Source organism: Rhinolophus sinicus, linkage group LG05 (genome assembly GCF_036562045.2).
Source record: "Rhinolophus sinicus isolate RSC01 linkage group LG05, ASM3656204v1, whole genome shotgun sequence".
NCBI lineage: Eukaryota > Metazoa > Chordata > Mammalia > Chiroptera > Rhinolophidae > Rhinolophus > Rhinolophus sinicus.
Genome location: NC_133755.1, coordinates 4,993,800 through 4,999,923, shown reverse-complemented (window position 1 = coordinate 4,999,923; position 6,124 = coordinate 4,993,800). Strand labels below are relative to the sequence as shown.

The 6,124-nt window shown below is 34.4% G+C and overlaps 1 protein-coding gene across 2 annotated transcripts in view; it reads left to right on the top strand.

Moving 5' to 3' along the window:
• The window catches only part of MBOAT2 (membrane bound glycerophospholipid O-acyltransferase 2), a 175,491-nt gene that overhangs the window by 64,729 nt on the left and 104,638 nt on the right, over window positions 1-6,124 (top strand). The window lies entirely within an intron of this gene.

Here is a 6,124-nt window from a genome sequence, read left to right as displayed (position 1 = left end):
GGTGAGTCAGAATCTGGATGAAAGGTATACTAATGTTCCTTGCACAATTTTTATATTTGTGGTTATTTTGAGGCTGAAATTATTTTCAGATAAAAAATTAAGAAAAAGTTTGCTGTTCTGAGATACAGTCCATGAAATTATTTCTCAGGACTCAAATATAAATTATCTTCCTTCTCTGAACACCTAAAACTGTTTTTATTTTTATTTTTTAATTATCAGAGTCTTATATTGTTACTTAGCTGTTTCGGGTTTTTGGGTGTGGAAGGCTGTATCTCATCTTCTCAGTTGCATGTTTGGTTCTCAGTGAGCTCTTTGTCACTCTCTCATGTCGCCAGTAGAATGCTGGCACAGAGGAGACCCTCTGCATAGTCTGAAAAGAGCTCTGGACATGAAGATTTGGCTGGAAGTCTCTGGTGAGCCACTCAATTCCTCGGTGAACTTGGGCAAATTAATATACATCTCTGTGCTTCAGTTTTTCCATTTGTTAAATTGGAGGGCGATAGGTGGCTTTTCCTTTTCTAAAACCAGTGGTTAAATATTTGGTTATGTCGAAACAATTTTATATTCTTGAAGTAACCTGTAAAAAATTAGAGATTAGAATATGAGTCTCTATATACTTTTTAAAAAAATGCTTGATAGTATATCAGGCTGCAGCTTTAAAAATTCTTTAACAATTCTGAGAGTCCAAAAATCTTAGAATAGACATTTTGAGAAAATGTATTGATTGAACCATACATACATAGATCTCTCTGTGTTGCATTTTGGTGACATTTTTTTCTCTACTGTGAACACCATGGTAATGGTTATAGACTGAGGCACTGAGAAAGCTGATTCCTGGCCCTTCATACTTGAGTAATCTTTTTCAGCAGTTAAGTTGGTTTTATATCAATCCATCCATACTCTACCCTGCTTCCCTGTGGTTAATGAAACACACTTGCAAGATATTTGGTTGAGGTGATAAGCCTGCCTGAGGTCCTTGGCAGTTGGATGTTCATTTAATAATTCTTTATTTCTTACCTAATTATTCATGCTAATGATTTTCAACAAAGGCCTATAGAGTTTCAATCTTCTTTCTCCCTCGCTCTCAGGGCCAAAAATTGCTCAGTTTTCAGATTGAAGCTATAGAAAGTCCTGTTCAAATAAACATTTTGTTACTGAAAGATTAAAATAATGGGCATAAAAGGAGTCCCTCTATTTTACTGATAGAAATAAGTTCTTTCTCTTATTTTGATCTTTATGTCATATTTTTCTAAATCTACTATATTAGATTTTTAAACGGTGTTAGCTATTTTTGAAAATTTTGATCTGCTGATATAGTCATAAAATATACTTTATTTATATCTACAAGAAAAATTTCAGCTAATAAAAGTTATGTTTAACTGAGCATTATACTTTCCACTTATCAAAGCTCCTATAAGGTGTGTGAGAATTGAAAAGTGGTGTGTGCACTGAGGTTAGACATTTAGTAAAGGAGGTTTGCAGTTCATAGAAACACTGTAGATGTGTCTATTATCTCGTCAGTAAAAACAAATATTTTATGAATAAATGAATAAGTAAGCAATAGTTAATACTTAAGGAAATATTAATTTCATGCACTTCATATGAATCTTTAATATTCTCAAAAAACCCAATGAGCTGCTCAGTTATATCAGGGCATTGGTTTCATCTTGATTTTGTCACTTGTGGAAATTTTAAAGGCAAAAGTGGAGTTCCTAAAATTTCCAATACTGGTGCCATTGATGCTAATTTTGCTTATTCATTCAGACTGAATCAGATTGATTTAATTCTGGTGGGAATTCAGATGGGAATATGTGTAGTAGATTAGAACGTCAATGACCTTAAAAGGAATCTTCTGCATAATTCTGTGTCACCTTTGAGCGCTGGTTTTCCTCTATTGCATCACTGCAATTGTGCTTTATCTTGGTTAATTAACCTTGTAGTGGGGATACAGTAGTTCTCCCTTATCTGAGGTTTCTCTTTTCATGGTTCCAGTTACCTGCAGTCAATGGGGGTCCGAAAATATTAAGTGGAAAATTCCAGAAATAAACAATTTATAAGTTTTAAATTGCATGCCATTTGGAGTAGTGTGATGAAATCTCGTACCTTCCTGCTGTGTCTCGCTCAGGATGTGACTGTCCAGCGTATCCATACTCTATATGCTCCCTGCCCATTAGTCACTTAGTAGCTGTCTAGTATCAGATCAGTTGTCAGAGAGAAAGACCACATTCACATAACTGTTATTACTGGATATTGTTATAATTGTCCTATTTTATTAGTAGTTACTGTTAATTTCTTCCTGTGCCTAATTTATAAATTAAATTTCATCATAGATATGTATGTATAGGAAAAAATATAGTATATATAGGGTTTGGTACTATCTGAGGTTTCAGGCATCCACTAGGGGTCTTGGAATGTATCCCCCCGCAGATAAGGAGGGACTACTGTAGTGGAAAATTTTCCATGATTGACTGTTGTTTTCATTGCTACTTTTTTCAGGTTAACAAGAATTTTATCTCGTGTCATGGTCTTACAGGCATCAGAATGACCACCAGTGGAAATATTGTTCAGAATTTCTACCTTTTTAGCCGCAAAGAGTGATGGCTATTTTGGCTATATCACTATTTTTTCTCTAAATATAACTATAATTTTTGACATTGTGAATGTGATATCTTGGGGGAGGAAATGCTTGGTTTGTATATATAGAATCAAGTATATTACACAGACCATCAAATGTGACCACTGCCAAAAGTCAAAGATGTATTCCAATTCTACAGGAATACCATTAAACAGAAGAAGTAATATTGTGTGAACGTCATGTACATGTCATAACCCACTGCTCACATCTTGTTTTTTAAAAAAACGAATGGATTTCAATATTCTGGTGAGTTTATAAGTCATTGTCCTCCTTTTAAATAAAGTATATAACTTCTCTAGGAACCCAAGATGTATTTCAATCACCAAAAGTCAGGGGCACTTATGAGATTGTATACATTTTAAGATAGTCAATTTTTTCACCATATTGTTTGCCTGACAAAATGTTTAGATCCCTATCTTGACAAATATCTTTATTCAAAATAGGTTTATACTTTCATATCTCAATAGGAAGAAATTGGGCATTGGAAATACTACTATAAGTTTGCCTAATTCACATAAATATACCAGTAAAAAGTAAACTTGGTTCACAACTTAAATCTGAATGTTGTTGATGTGTAATATAAAATATTTTAAATTAAAAAGATGCATGTGTTTGTTTCTGTTTTTCTTTTCTAATTAAATTAATTCTTTTAAAAAAGATTTTTATTAAAAAATATAGCTAACATACAATATTATATTAGTTTCAGGGGTACACCATATTTATTCAATATTTATATACCTAAGAAAGTGTTCACCCTGGTAAATCCAGCAACCATCTGACTCTGTACCACGCTATCACAGTATTATTGAATATATTCCCCATGCTGTACATTACATCCCCAAGACTTATTTGTTTTATACCTGAAAAGTAAACTTTAATTAAACTAATTCTTAACAAGTGTACAAATATTAACTTGGGGTTAGGTGTTTGCAAACTTCTGGTGGGTGAATTCATATTCTTTGATATGGTTTTAGGTCTTATGAGATGAAAAGTTGGCTGATTTAATGGGCATTTAATTCAATTAGAACATGGTTCAAATCAATATTTTAATATGTGTAGGTTTTACTCTTAGTGATACTTATTTGGTGCGCTTTATTACTCACGCTATTTTACTATAAATTGTGTCAGATTCTCCTCATAAGAATAATGAAATCCATGAAATCTTACAGCTCAACAGGCTGTAGGAATTAAGTTTGCCTTTTACTTTGGAAACATCTGTCAGTTAGCGTCAATGAAGACTCTATTATGAGTCTCGCACTGATACTGTAAACATCAGAAACATAAGGTAGGTCTCATATTTCTTAATGTTCTCACTTCTAATTCATAAGTGGTTGATTTAGTGATTATGTATAGGATGAAACAGAGCTAGCTGATGGGTGCATTGTCTTTGCACACACGTGTGGATGTATTCTGAGTGCTTGATTTCTTTTGTTGTTTGTACGATATTTCCCTTCTCAAAACACGAAATTTTTTAATGTGTGAAACATATTTCATTGTTATCTTATTTTGTTACTTTTATTCATTACCAAAATTCCCAATGAGGGAAATGTATATAACTTTGTGAATGATTTAATTAAAAATAGCTGAAGGGAAAAAAAATCAGTAAATCAGGAGAAGGTTGGAAGATAAAGTTGAGAAAGGCTTATATGAGAAAAGACAAAGAGCTGGAAAACAGAGAATATATTAACATAGAAGACCAAGCCAGGAAGTCCACTCTCTTACAAATAAGAATTCCATAAAGAAGGAACAGAGATAATGAAGGAGAGAAAATTATCAAAGAAACAAGGAAATTTCCCTGAATTGAAGGTTCTGTGTTTCTCAAATTGAAAGGGCCCATCAAATAACCAGCACCATGAATAGAAAAGACTCACCACAAGACACCACTAAAATTTCAGAATGTCAATAATAAGACGAATCTAAAAAGCTTCCAGAGAAGGAAGGAAAAAAAAATAGGTCACACACAAGAGTCAGGAATTAAAGTGGCATTTCTTAACAGCATCATTGGAACTTACAAGAAAATGGAGCAATACCTTCAAAATTCTATGTGCAAACGGGTTTCAATCTACAATTCTAGACCAAGCTTTGGCTGAGGTGACAGATTGATGCACTCAACACCTACACCCTTTGCCCCTTTCTGACAGCCTACCTCTACTTTTAACACTAGAAAGCTAAAACCATATTTCCCAGGCTCCCTTGAGGCAACAGTTCTAAACATTACTAAGGTCCCATCAAGCAACCTCAAGCAGGAGCGCCTTGGAAGGTGGAGATGTGTGAGGTGGCAGCTATACAAGGGTATCATCGGATATTCTGGGGCATCCGTGGCAAAGGTTGTACTATCTCAGTGTTCCTCAGCCTTCTTTCTTTTTATTGTTGCTCCGCTGAGGAGCCTTTTTAGACATTTTTTTCTCTAATTACCCCCATCCATGAAATTTTAATGCCACGGATATACTGTATATCTGTTTATGTACTATATAGGTGTTTCATATTTTACAAGAGTAAGGTTTTATGGGTTCTTCATCCCCCCAAACAATTTTTGTCCTTTTGGGGAACTATTGCCCCCACTAAGGATGCATGTGCTATCTAGTCCCTAGAATCTTAAGCACCACACAGCAGGTGGCAGTGGTGGTCGGGTTCCTATAGAACAGTCCAATGGCGTGATTGATTGTTGTTCCTGGCTGTGGGACATCCAGGTGTTCCAATACGGGAGAGAAGTGAGAGGCACCTTTCCATGATACCAAAGGAAAATTCTAAGCTTAAAGGCCTGCTTTAGAGCTTAGAGAGAAGCCAATTTAGAATGGAACAGAAGAAGGTAGGGTTCCCAGTCACCCAGAAAAAGAGAACTGATAGATTACCCCCTGTGTATGACCATGTTGATTAGCGTTTTAGAGCAGTGTGGTAGGGTTTGGAGATGAATTAGTGATAGTTACATAGACCACTGAATGAAGAAAAAGAAAAGGCCAATGTTAACTCCAGAAAAAATACAAAGTAGTGGACTAATCAAAACGTGATTATACTATACTTTGTGACTCATTTTTAAATAATATTTATAAAGTCATAATAATGGGAACTCTGAATATTTATTTAACCCAAAGTAGTGATGTAATTATATTGGGAGGATAGGGTTGAATGGAGGATGGGAAAAGAACTGTATTCTCATAATAAGGTGGTCAATACATAAAGTTTAAAATGAAAAAGTCTTGCAATAGCAATGTACACATTTTTTAAAAAGAAAATGTGGAGGGCAATACCGATAGAGACAGTTATGAGAGCTGAAAATGTTGACTGTGGGAAGCAAAAATCAGGGGTGGGGAGAGGTAGGGCAGGAAACTTTCCTTTTTTGTTAAAGTCTGTGCTATTTGATTTTTTAACTTGTACACATATTACTTCATGAAAAATAAAAATAAAGTGAAATTCAAAAAATAAAAGCAAGAGAAAAAATGCTTGCACTGTTATAGGGCCTCTTAATTGCTTCTTTTTTTCTCATTTTCT